Here is a 14,098-nt window from a genome sequence, read left to right as displayed (position 1 = left end):
TTCCGTTCTGCCCTGATGTGACAGTCATGAGCCTCTGAAGATTTGATTCGATCAAGTTTTTGCCAGCTGTCTCGTGGAGTTGGAGCAAGTTCAAAATGAAGCCCATGAGCATCTCTTTCACTCTCTGCTAAGCTTGCCTCTGAGTACCAGTGATGAAAATCTTAGCTTTTGTATGTGGTGGTGGTGAACACTGGTTATTCAAGGTGTGTCAGCTGTGCCAGGGAGCTGTCTTAAGTGATAGACCCGGATGAAAAGGCAGGCTCTGGCTTTACACAGCAGCCACAGACCATTTTCAGGTGTGGAAGCAAGAAGTGTGGTTTAACTGGAATTTCTCAGCTTGGTTGCAGAGGGGCTACGATGAGCTCTTCAAAGCAGAGTCGTTTTTAAGCAAGATCAAATCCATGGCTGTCATTTCATATAAATTTTTCTCCTCTTGGGTTTTATTTTTTTTCTTTTATCCAGAAAAGCTTAACTTAGAAGTGGTGTCTGTTTATCAGCGATGGCTCATCATGTCCGTGTGTGTGTGCATTTCAACATAAAATGAAGGGAGGCACTGCGGCTTCTGAGGAGCATAGTTCACAAGAATCTGCACAGTTGCTGAGATATTTTCACGTGGTGCTTGGGATTTCAGGATCCCTTGCTAGGACTCTGTGTCAGTCAGAATAGTCTGGGTTATGTCTTGATAACAAATACGTCTAAAATTTCAGTGATTTACAACAACAAAGGATGATTTGTTGTCCATGTTCTGTGTTTGCTGTAGGCTCAATGTTTGTGTCTCCCCCCTCCAACAAATCCATATGTTGAAGCCCTAGTCTCCAAGTGATGGTATTTGGAGGTGGGCCTTTGGGAGGTAATTAAGTTTAGATGAAGTCATGAGGGTTCCACCCCCATGATGGAATTGGTGACCTTATAAGGGAATGAAGAGACTGCAGTTACCCCCCCCCGCCCCCACTCCTCTCTCTCTGCCTCTAATGTGAGGATTCAGCCAGAAGACAGCCATCTGCAAACCAGAAGTGAGCTCTCACCAGACACCAAATATGCCGGCACCTTGATCTTGGACTTCCCAGCCTCCAGAACTATGAGGAATGAATGTTTATTGTTTAAGCCGCACAGGCCCTGGTATTCATTGTAGCAGCCTAAGCTGAGTACGAGTTGGGCCAACTGTGCTCTGAGCTGGGACCTTGGTGGATGGAGCAGCCTTTGCCTGGGACATTGCTTGTGTCATGGCAGAGGGAAGTGGGAGAATGGCAAAGCATGCAATGACTCTTAAAATCTCTGTTTACAGAGACGTGTCTCCTCCACTCACATTTCCTTGACCAAAGCATGTCACAGACCTAATTTTTTCATCAATGGTGTGGGGAAAGATAAGCATTCCATTGGAAGGAAGCAGGACAGCTTGGAGGCACAGTGACACAATCTCCAGGAGCCCTTAGTTTCCCTATATGTAAGGGGAGGGGATTTGACGTCTCTGATTCCTTTCAGTGACACCGTGAGGCAGAAGTCCTGCCTCCAGAGACCTGATGGAGATGCTCCAGTGCAGAGAAAGCTCCGGAACCATCACAACATGGCTGAAGAATATATGTCACAGCCAAATAATTGTTGTGGAAAATAGGAAAAAACAATCCACAAAGGACCTAGGAGAAACTGTTTTCAAATATTACACTGCATTTAAATCAGAAATAGTATTTCCCTCCTTCCAGGAGAAATAAAAGTCATTTTTAATCCTTTTTTCTGTGTGATACATAACACTTATAGATAAGATCTGGAAAGATGAATGTACAGCTTAGTTATTATAGAGAGAACACATATACAACCACCATCCAGTTCTAAAACTAGAACATTGCTGGTATTCCAGAAGCCCCAAGGGGCCTCCTCCCAATGACATCTCCCCTCGCTCATTTTTTCTTAAAGATAATTGGTAAAGCCTTTCTTAGAGTTTCCTGCAAACAGATTCTAAGATGGAAAGTTACAGGCAGAAGTTTACTGGGGATATTCTTGGGATACACACCTGTAAGAAAGTCAGGAAGGCAAGATGAGTAGAGAGAGAAGCTGGTCCACAGTGTGGTTGCCCCAGAGACAGTGGCCAGTCCCCCAGGGGTCTCTGAGATGGGTTAGCCCTTCAGAGTTGTCCTGAACTGAGGCAAGTGGGAGTGGGCTTTCATAGTCCCACATGGGTTAGTTATTGGACACAGACCAACCCCCGGGGAGGGCAGGTGACCTTGGGAGTACAGTTCTCTGTGGCCAAGGGTAATGCCGGTGAGGGCCTGGCTATGAGCCATCACCAGAGAATATCCTCAGCAGCTGAGAATGGCACCGGCTCCTAAAGAGGGGATCCTGGAGCACCACACCATCCCCGACACTAGCTGTTATGGTCATTACTTCCTTTACATGCTTTTAAATTTTAACATTCAAGTATGTCTCACGCATTTTAAAAAATACCTGGCTTGTTTCACTCGACGGGATATTTTTAAGATTCAACATTGTTGCCTGTGATTGTGATTCATTCATTTTCATGACAGCATCGTACCTATGTTATTGTACCCCAATGTATTCACCCATTCTACTGTAGAGACACATTTGGGCTGTCCCCCGCCTTTGGCTCTGTTCATAATGCTGCTGCAGATATCCACATAAATGGCTCCTGGTGCACATTATTTTTTTATTAAAGTATAATTGATTTACAATATTGTGTTAGTTTTAGAGATATAGCAAAAAGTGATTCAGTTGTGTATTTTTTCAGATTATTTTCCACGGTAGGTTATTACAAGATATTGAATGTAATTCCCTGTGCCATATAGTAACTCCTTGTTGCTTATCTATTTTATGTGTAGTTGTTTTTGTCTATTAATCCCACACTCCTAATTTGTCCCTCCCTCTCCCCTTCGGTAACCATAAGTTTGTTTTCTATGTCTGTGAGTGTCATGTGGGTAGACAACCAAGGAGTGGCTGGGATATGAGCTATACATACTTTCGATTTTCCAAGGCAGTGCCAAGCGGCTTACTTTCCCACCAACAGCATTTGTGTTCCCATAGTTCCACATCCTCATCAACACTTAGTATTTTTGTTGTTTCTTTTTAATGTAGCCATCTGGTGGGTATCCAGCCATGTCTCATCATGGTTTTATTTTCCACTTCCTTGATAACTAGAACCTCTTCATATATATTTTTTAATCCACTTAGATCTCCTCATTTGTGACGAGTCTGTTTTTGTCTATTTTTCTTTCAAGTTCTCTTTTTCCTACTGAATTAAATAAGATCTTTATATATTTTAGATGTATACAAATTAGCTAAATATTGCAAAGTTTTTTCTACTCTTTGGATACCTTTTCACCCTCTTAAAGTTGTCTCAGAAGTTCTTAATTTTAAAGTAATCAAAATATATTACTTTTTTCTTCTGGCTAGTGCTTTTTCTGGTATCTTATAAAATGTGTTGACCTTAAGCTCGCATAAGTAGCATAGATTCAGATACCTTGTGAAATATACTGTCTCATTCAATTCTGTAATGAGAAGGTATTTTGTGCTATTCTTTCCTAAAAATGCATTTTGAGTATCTGGAGAGAGAAATAATTTTCTTTTCAAACAGATCAATTTACTTTCATTTTAAGTTCAGATTCTTTTAGTTTTGACCATTGAATCCACAGGGAAATGGTGCTAGTTATTTAAACAGAAAAGAGAAATCAACCTGCAAGGATGTGCAAATGGCATTCAAATACAGTTAAGTTTTTGAAGTTGGAATCTCTTTTCAGAGACATAATCATTGGACTAGTTAAAAGGGAAAAAAAAAATTAACTCAGCAGGAGGCAGCAAAGAAAATCTGTTAGGTACAAGCTGGGAAAATGAACAGATCCAAAAGGATTTAGATGAGTTCATGGATTGATGGTTTTAATAATGGGATTATTTAAGGAGGTTGAGAGTTTTAGGGTCTATCCATCACCTTTCAAGAGCTATGTCACTCAGGGCAGTGACTCCCAGCAGTTCCTTAGAGCCATCTCATCAGACATTAGTGAGGCCATTTGACCCTAGCATATTCCAAGTTGCTAATTCCCCTTTCCTCTATGCATCTCCCAGGGCCAAGAATGCAGGCATGGATTTAAGATGGTGGAGGCTGAAGCTGTGCCTTCAAGTTGGAGTTGTGCATCTGGCTGGTTCTGCTAGCTGAAGGAGTGATTCTGTTATCATTGATGCTGTAGCTTCTAGGAGGAAGGTGAGCTGGTCCTGAGGCTGGGCTTTTTCTCCAATTATATCTTTTCTACCAAAAATAAGTTTCTGCTGTCCCCCTCCACCCCTTTGCCATCCTCTGGCCTAAAAAATTGGGTGCTCATCTTTCCTAGGGATACATCTCAATTTTCAGGAGACATTTTGTTACTCTTATCAGTGCTAATAAGAGCAAGGTCAAGAGTCAGGGATATCAAGCAACCATGCCCCTCCTTTTGTCACTATCTAGTACTACTTAACATGGGAATTTCCAAGCTGATGTGTTTGGGAAACTCAACCTGTCACTGTGCTGCAGTATTGTTATTGGTGATTTCTCATTTCTGTGTCCTTGTCCCAAGTAGGGGTTCCATCTGAAAAGTTAAACTTCCATTTCAGTTTCAAGAAAGGACATTAGCAAACTATGGCTTCCAATTAATTAACCTGAGAGGAAGTTCTTTTTAAAGTCATTATGAACTTTAACTGCTCGTCTCTACAAGTTTTTTTTTTTTTTTGCGGTACGAGGGCCTCTCACTGTTGTGGCCTCTCCCGTTGCGGAGCAGAGGCTCCGGACGCGCAGGCTCATCGGCCATGGCTCACGGGCCCAGCCGCTCCGCGGCATGTGGGATCCTCCCGGACCGGGGCACGAACCCGTGTCCCCTGCATCGGCAGGCGGACTCTCAACCACTGCGCCACCAGGGAAGCCCCTCTACAAGTTTTGATAAGGTTAACCTGCTTGGCTTCAATCACAACTAGAAATCAACATTTTCTTAGTAGCCTTTACAGGGGCCCAGTAAATACTGCTTTTCACTGCCTAGGTTCTGAACCAAATTGAGAAAGTAAAGCAGTTGAAAACTAAAAGAACTATAGTAAAAATTCTGTAATAACATGCCCTGTGATAATGCAGGATTAGAGGCTGAGGCGATTCTCTGTCCAGCCTCCTTTCTCAAGTTGCAGGGGGAGAGGGACTGTGGAGGGAAGCGCAAAGCCAGGTGAGGAGACTTCCGGAAACTTCATTTTGAGAAAGGGGGAGGTGAGGGGTGGGTCTCCATATCACCAGTATTCTCCTGGCCCAATATCCCTGAGTCAGGGTGAAAAAACAGGTGTTGAATATCTGGGAGAGCCTGGAGTTACTGCCACCACCCTGGAACACCCAGCCAGCCACAAAATCTTAACTCAGTCATCCTCAGTGGGATGGTGCCAGGATAGATTTAGATCACACACTGGAACAGCAGGACTGCTGGCCAGCTACCTGCTCAGGCTCACCTGGTTATTCCATCGATCTCATAATAGCTGATTGCATATCCTATGACAGAATCGTTTGGTCCCCACTTACTATGTTAGGGCAGGGTTTTTACCACCAGTCCTTTATTACCAATGATGCCATGTTGAAGAAAGTAGTTTAGTTTGAGACAACTAAGCCTGCTGGCTGAACCCTAGAAGTAGACAGATTTATCTCCCAGATACAAGCAATGCTCCCCAACTAGAGCTAGGGGAAGGACAACCAGAGTAAGACTTACGACATGGATGAGCAAAGAAATTCCTGTGGACAGCCCTCTTTGAAAAAGAAAAATAGAAGAGCTGAGTGAAACATAAGCAGTTTATTCTTCCCAGATTTTCCAGTTAAACTCAACTGTTGAAACCCATGGGTCTTCTCTTGACCAGACATAGGCTAAGTGCCCTCTAGGTATTTTCAGGATGCATGATCTCAAATCCTTTGTCTCACTACACTTAAAACATCTTGGAAAGAAGTAATACTTCTTATAGGGATAGATCTGAAAAATGAGTAGACCATATGTTTCTCCAGGTCATTGGCTCTCAAAAGGATTTTGTTCGTTTGTTTAAAAACTCTCTAGTAAAAATCTTTTCTTTTTTTTTTGAAAATGGAGATCCAAGCAGAGACTCTAACTGAAGTAGGACTGGGGGAACACAAATACCTCACTTGTCCCTGATTCTTGGAAGCCTCAAAGAGGGCTCCAAGGTTCGCTGGGACCCTCCCAAGGCTCTACAGGAAATCATTACTCTAGAGAAAGAGAAAAATTTTCCTGGATTAATCCAAGGCTACAGAAATCTAGATTTCCAGACTCTGTGGTTTTATACCCTGGTAGGGTTACTTTTACTACATTATATTTGGTTGTACTGTCTTTAGCTTACACTAACAGACGTTATGAAAAATCAAACAGGCATACATAGCTAATTTTATTTATTGTGAAGATATTATTGAGAGTATTGTTTACCACATCAAATAGTGTCCTCTTTATAAAGGCCCATGGGAGAAATTTCATTTAGGTTCTTATTTCTAGGAATAGTTGTCCTTTTTCTAAGCATCTGGCTTATTTTAATCAATAGACACGATGAACCTTGAAAATAAGTATCATAATCCATTCTGGCTGCTGTAACACAGCACCATGGACTGGGTGGCTTATAAACAACAGAAATTTATTTCTCATAGTCTGTTCTGGAGGCTGGGAAGTCTATGATCAAGGTACTGGAAGATTCAGTGTCTAGTGAGAGCTCTCTTCCTCGTTCATAGATGGCTATTTTCTTGTTGTGTCCTCATAGGAAGAAAAGGTAAGGGAACTCTCTGGGGCATCTTTTAATTTTATAAAGGCACTAGTCCCATTCATGAGGGCTTCACCCTCAAGACCTGATCACCGTCCGAAGGCCCCACCTCCAAATACTGTCACATTGGAGAATAGGATTTCAACATATGAATTTGGGGGTGGGGGGACATAAACATTTAGTCTATAGCAACAGCTGTTCATATTTCTCTCTTTGTACTGGCTGCTGAAAAGTTTAGACCAAATCAGTAACCTTACCTGAAGCAAGTGGATACATTTCATGCATTAACCCCAACCTTGTCTTTATGTTATGTTTCTTACTCTATCCTTTGATCTGTGTATTAATTAGGAGTCTATTTTGGCAAGGGACAGAAAACCCAACTCAACCTATCTGGAGCCGAAGATGAGATTGATCCCACTCAAGACACATGGATGAGAGGGATTGATTTCCAAAGGAAATTCAAGATAGTCTTAGCAAAAGAAAAGAAATAGAGGCACCAAGCAGTATGCCAGGAATTTAACATCTCTCATGGTAGCAAAATGGCTGCTGTGGTTCCAAACCTCACATCAGATCACCACTAAATTAAGTGAATGAAAGGAAAATTCTCACTCCCCCAAACTCTGGGAAATGTCTCCTTTTTTCTCACTTGATCTATTTGGGTTAAGTGCCTGTCCCTGAACCAATTCAGTGAGAACACTGCTTGGCTTAAGCCTTCACCAGTGAACTTAATGCTAAGTTAGAACTGAGTAGAATTAGTTCTGTTGACCTCACCATTCCTGCTCAACCCTTCTCATACCATTTTCTGCAGAGTTTACCTGTTTCATATCTGTTTCTTTGCAGCTTTGCCCTAAACTAGGATGGGTCAATCAGATAACTAATCCCTGCTCAGCTGGTAACTTCCAGATAACATAATGCCTTAACCTCATTTACAAGTCTCTTAAAGACCCATAAACACAGGGGTCCTGGCTTACTTTTTATTTAAAAACATAAAATGGAAGCAAGAACAAGGCTAATAAAAACACACATAGTATTGAGTCCCACTGCTTGCTATTGGTGAGCAAGTCTGGCTTTTGCTTTTAAAGCAGCCCAAAGAAAGAGAGAAAACAGATCAGTCATAATTCTCAGCATCCATGAGATTAAAACAGAATAACAGGAGAGGAACACTACTGTTATTAACAACCGTTGGAAGAGTGTGTTTGGGAATGTAATAAACACACTCAGCACCATCCTTACTATTGCCATGGTGACAAAATGAGAAGGATCTTTCTTCATAGGGAAGCTCAGTTAAGCTTATGGCATTTCCCAAATCCACATTAGCATTTTTCTAAATGTGTCTTAACTCTTCTACACACCTGTGGGTTGTGGGGGCAGGGGTACAGATATGATGGTTTAGCTTCATGGAAGGGTAAATGGATTGATTGCATATCTTTCACGCAATCTTCATAAATGTTATTTCCGATGAGTTCTTGAAGTGTGTTGTGCAACTCCAGAGTTAGGCAGTACCTGGTACGGAGTAGAGTTTCTTGGGTGAATAAAGAAAACAATGTTACATCTACAAACAATAAATGCTGGAGAGGGTGTGGAGAAAAGGGAACTCTCTTGCACTGTTGGTGGGAATGTAAATTGATACAGCCACTGTGGAGAACAGTATGGAGTTTCCTTTAAAAACTAAACGTAGAACTACTGTACGACCCAGCAATCCCACTACTGGGCATATACCCTGAGAAAACCGTAATTCGGGAATAAAACACAGACCTACTAGAGCATGGACTTGAGGATATGGGGAGGGGGAAGGGTAAGCTGTGACGAAGTGAGAGAGTGGCATGGACATATATACACTACCAAATGTAAAATAGATAGCTAGTGGGAAGCAGCTGCATAGCACAGGGAGATCAGCTCAGTGCTTTGTGACCACCTAGAGGGGTGGGATAGGGAGGGTGGGAGGGAGACACAAGAGGGAGGGGATATGGGGATATATGTATACATATAGCTGATTCACTTTGTTATACAGCAGCAACTAACACACCATTGTAAAGCAATTATACTCCAATAAAGATGTTAAAAAAAAAAAAAAAAACAAGAAAGAAAACCATGCTGGTGCTCTCATGATTTATGTAGGACTAACCTTGCTGGCCCCTTGAGGACTGATGTCTGCCAGTGGATTAACCCCTCCTTTCCAATCTACACAGACCACTGGTGTTTCCAGCTGAAAACAACTACAGCAGCATTGCCAGAGCTTCCTCTACCTCTGTCTTTCTTCTTTACGGAGAATGATGTGTTGCCCATTCAAGGATTTGGAAAATCTTTGCTCCCAAATTCTACTTAGCACCAGGATGCTGGTGATTTTACGCTGCCTCTTGTCTTTTCAATTTCATATCCACCATTAAAGAGATAATGCCTCCTAATCCAATCTCAGCTCCCTGTATTTTTTAATTGGTTAGGACAAAAAGTGAGAAGCAATTAGTCACTTTATTTAAAATTCGAGCCCTGCGCTGTACTCACAGGGGATTCTGAATCAGTTTCACAGGAGGTAGGAGTCCTGGAATCTGCATTGAAATAAGCAAGCAGGGTTCAAATCTTGCTCCAAACTATATTTTTGCTAATGAAGTCAACTCCCTTTCAGCTTTTAATACCCTACAATAAAACCATAGTTTAAGTCAGTGTTTCTCAATCTTTGGTTCACGATTGCCCTCTCAAGGAGCTTTTTTAGGTATTTTTTTTTTTTGCTACTCACCACCCACCTTCTCCTGCCCCCCGTCATACAACTTTAATACCACAGAGCATACATATGTTTATATACTGTGGCCCTTTGAAGGGCTACAAACTGTTGTAGTATTTAAGTGTTTTTGTCCCCCCCCCAATAAATTTTCAACCCCTTTGGGGGAAATCTTGGCCTCATTGGGAATTCATGGTTCAAATCAAAGGTTTTGGAAGCTCAAAGCCATCCATCCTCTGTCCAGTGGGCACTAGAACTCAACATGCTTCCTACTCACTTCATCTCCCCTCCCCCGCCTCCCCACCCCCCTCCCCCTTCCTGAGGGTCCTCTGTTGGTCAACAGCACGGCCGCCAGTCTAAGCCAGAAATCTGGGGATTATTCCAGCCTCTCCCCTCTCCTGATCCTGCTAAGTTTACCTGCCAGACACTTGACAAACGTGCATCTTCCTTCATGACTCAGCCACCAAATCCCTCATTCTGAATATCATTCTTTCTTCCCTGAATGGTTGCAATTGTCTGTGAACCAGTCTCCCATCTCGTCTTCAAATCCATCCACGTGAAGATCTAACAGAATTCAGATCTGACCCCCTCACACCCCTGCTTTAACCTTTCAGTGGCTCCCTGATGCCCTTGAGATGAGGTACAGATGCTCTGAAATGATGGCTAGACCCTCCAACATTTGGTCCCCTGTCCTGTTTCTCCACTCCATCCTTTTTCTGTCCTCATATTTCAAGCTCCAGTTCTACTATACCGCTAATCCCACTATTTTATGCGTCTTTGCCTCTCTTTATGTGATTCCTTCTTCCTGGAATTCCTTACTCACTCTTTGTCAACTGGTTTATTCCTCCATAGGCTTTAAAACCCTGCCCAGTCTTCATCTCCTCGAAGCCATTCCTGAGAGCCCAGATTGCACCAAAGGCTCCTCCCCAGTAGTTCCAAACCACTCTGGGTTTCTTTTCATGGCATTGCTTTGAAAACATGTCTGTCTCCCATTAAATCCCAAAATTGTGGATGGCAGCAAGCACCTCTTTTTATCTTTCTGTCTCCCGAAGCTAGCAGTGTGTTTGGCGCATGACAGATGTTCAATAAAATCATTGTTGAAGTAAACTGAACTACACTTCCCAAGGTTGGGGGTACTAATTAATATTAAAATGGACAAAACAGCAGGTGCCCAGGAAGTAAATAGAAAGAAAGCACAGGCTTTGATCATCCACCAATGGGATAATTTCTTCTAAATAATTCAGTTTGAACTAGAGTTGTTGCTGAAAAATGCCAGAACAACTGGTCAGTTCATTGGAAAAGTCAGCCAGTTGGCATCATGGAAACCAAAACATTCAACCAGTGATTTCACTAGACTTGTGACTTTTCTGCAGGTGTCCAGGCAGCCTGTGATGGAATAAGTTACTGATCACGCTATTGATTTCGACTTTATCCTCCTTCCCTACCTGCTCACACACCCGACAACATATGCTGGGGTTTGGGCACCCGTGTGAAAATATAAACATTTAAAAACATTCAGTTCCCAAAACTGGCTGGAAAATTGCCTAAACTGTCCTCCATATGAAAAGGCAAGTTTAACCAAGTTGCTCTAAAGCACTAGCCCCTTTCAGGTTTTGGACACGTGGCCTCCCTGGCTGAATGGACAGAAAGTCTGAATGTGTAAGAGCAGCTAAAAACAACCACCCAAACAAGACAGCCATTCTCACTCCCCTCAGACCACCGCTCAGAGAGGCTGCTCTCCGACGGGTGCTACATGCTAAATAACTCCTATTCTTAGTTCACGGTGACTTGGTGGCCCAAGCCAGGTGAAAAGACAATTGACCCAAACAGCCCAGTGGAATTCAAAGCTTCACTAACGAGGTGAATCTTTTCTAATCGCAGTCAGCATTGTCGAGTACTAAGTGCCACTTTCTAAAAATATGTCTTCAACATAGAAGAAAAATTATTAAAAGAAGGTGGTGGTGGGGAGCAAGAGAGTCCTTTAATGGACTGTTTTATACTTTTGTTGCCTTGTGTGCTTTCTTGCAGGCGACCTTTTGGCAGATACGGCATCTTCAGCCAGGAGAAGTTGGCTGAGTACAAAAGGGCTTTTGAAGCGATGAGTGTAAATTCAGGCTCCTTTTCTTTCTTCCTTCCTTCCTTCCTTCGCCCTCTCTCTTCTCCTGTGTCTGGAGACCACTAAGCAGAAATAATAAGCGCCGTTGCTCGCAGGCCACGTCCCGTGGATCACTCAAAACATCAAATGTAACTTTAGAATGGAGGCACGCTTTATTCTTCTCTGCAAAAGTTTCCCTATCCGTTCTTTATTTACATGTCGTGGTAAGGCTAAGTGATGTCCAGCCAGTCAGAAAACACACACACGCACGCGCGCGCACACACACACACACACACACACACACACACACACACACACACACAGAGGAGGCCATCAAACAAATTAAAAGGGGTGGGGGTGACTAATACAGTACTCTTGGAATCCCCGATTTGATTAGTCTAATACACAAAAGCAGCTCTGGAGAAAGAGGGGAGGCGAACTGCTCTTTAATCACCTGTACAATTAAATTATGGTGATGAATTTAACTATTTTGGGCTTCTTAAAGGAGTCTTATTATCTGATTGCTTGTACAGGAAAGTCAGTTTTTCAGCCAGGTTTCTGAGTGTGTCCCTGGAAGGCTCACGGTGGCAGTTCTGTGCTTTGAAAGCTGTTTCTTTCTCCCTTTTAGAATTGCTTTTCTGTTTCTCAAGCTTTGTCTGCAAAAATTATTCAGATAGTTTTAACTCCTTTGGGGTCTTGACCTTTCTTCAGTACTTTGGAAGCCTGGAGTCAGAAGGGATAATATAGGGAAAAGGGATTGTTTTTCCCTTTGGTAGCTGTAGATAGATGCTTTGGGGTGACTTTTGGTCAAAGGTCCAAAGGTGCTTTAGATCGTGGAGAGCATCCTGCTTCTTTCTTTATGGAGGCACATTTTGCCTCAGGAATTGAGGTGTCTCACCAAACATCAGGGGGCACGTTGTATCAGAAGCTGAGATGGTGTGGCTTGATTTTCCAGGGACCAGGCCACCATATTTGTTTCTTTTCTGGGAGTCACCATTCTATTATGAAGCAGTGTGTGAATGTCCATCTTCCATTTGCCTTTGCTTAAAAGTTACAGTTCAGGCAGGTGCTGTCCCAATAGAGGTTTACACTATACAGTTCAGGGCACATTCCCATAAACTGTTGAATGATGAACTAAAAACAAAGGGCAAAGGTGGGGAGAATTTTTGTACCGCTGGTCTGAAGCATAGCTTCCACTGGACCTCAGCCGCTATTAAAAATTAGGCCTATGGGGCTTCCCTGGTGGCTCAGTGGTTGAGAGTCTGCCTGCCGATGCAGGGGACACGGGTTCGTGCCCCAGTCCAGGAAGATCCCACATGCCGCGGAGCGGCTGGGCCCGTGAGCCATGGCCGCTGAGCCTGCGCGTCCGGAGCCCGTGCTCCGCAACGGGAGAGGCCACAGCAGTGAGAGGCCCGCGTACCGCAAAAAAAAAAAAAAAAAAAATTAGGCCTGTCTGTTTCCACATCACAAGTAAGTGATGAATAGTGTTTATTCACAGTGACATCGTTTTCCAATGCAAATGGTGGTGGTGTCTTATTGAGCCGTTAGAGAGTTACATAGAATATTCTCATGTGGTTACCAGATTGGACTTTGTTTCAAGGAGGTGTGGCTTGGAGGTTAAGAGCACAGGTTCTGAAGCCAGACAAGCCTGGCTTCAAATCCTGATTCTGCCATCACTGGCTTCAGGATCTTAGGCTTGTTGTACACCTCTCTGTGCTTCAGTCTCCTCATTGCAAAATAAGGATGATCATGATACCACAGAAAGCTGTTATAAGAGTTCAGTGACACATGTAAAGTGACAGAACAGGTCCAGAGTTGTGAACTGGGGCCTCATTACTTACTGAGAATTTACTGGACGCCAGACACTCTGCTAAACCTTTATGGGCATTATTATCTCATTTATACCACAACCTAAAATGTAGTTGTTATTTTCTCTCTTTTAAAGATGAGAAAGTGAGGCTTGGTGAGACTAAGCGACATCCCCAAGGTCATAGGGATAAAAAGGAGTATATCACAGAATTAAGTCCATGAACCTGGGCAGTCTGACTTTAAAACATGTATGCTTAGCCGCTTCTTATACAGTGTATGTTCGAAAATATTTTCCTGGTCTCCAAGAGTGTATCAACCAGTAGGGGAGAAAACAGTGAAACTATCAGCCAGTATTTCCAAGAGGTGTTATTGAATGAATGAGCTAGGGGGAAATATGACACGACAGGGAGGAAGAGAAGAAAGGGACATGCCACAGTGGTTGATGGAGGCTGCAGGATGTCAGGCATCTGGCACGTGGGGTGGTTAAGTGAGTTAAGTGGTCTCAGATGATCAGTGTTCAGCGTGCTGACCTAAGGTGGCCATGTGCTAACTGTAGTTATCCTGGCTACTTTATCCTGCCTGGAGTCTCAGCATGTACTTGTTAACTGTCTGACTTAATCATCTACTTGGCTTGGGTCATGGTGTCCAGTCACCTTGTCAGGGATCAGCATTGAAAAGATATTCCAGGGCAGAGTCAAATGATAAACACCGGCTTCTCGCTCATG

At 43.0% G+C, this 14,098-nt stretch overlaps 1 long non-coding RNA gene across 5 annotated transcripts in view; it reads left to right on the top strand.

Annotated features, from left to right (window-relative positions):
- LOC102981668 (uncharacterized) overlaps positions 1–14,098 on the top strand; it is a 126,758-nt gene that overhangs the window by 59,379 nt on the left and 53,281 nt on the right. For all 5 annotated transcript variants that reach the window (XR_008617569.1, XR_008617571.1, XR_008617568.1 and 2 more), the window contains one exon: positions 4,069–4,204. This is a non-coding gene — a long non-coding RNA (uncharacterized lncRNA). The remainder of the gene's footprint in view (positions 1–4,068; positions 4,205–14,098) is intronic.

The sequence above is a fragment of the Physeter macrocephalus genome, chromosome 6 (genome assembly GCF_002837175.3).
Source record: "Physeter macrocephalus isolate SW-GA chromosome 6, ASM283717v5, whole genome shotgun sequence".
Classification (NCBI taxonomy): domain Eukaryota; kingdom Metazoa; phylum Chordata; class Mammalia; order Artiodactyla; family Physeteridae; genus Physeter; species Physeter macrocephalus.
Note: the sequence above shows the minus strand (reverse complement) of the source record. Positions and strands in the feature narration are given on the sequence as shown.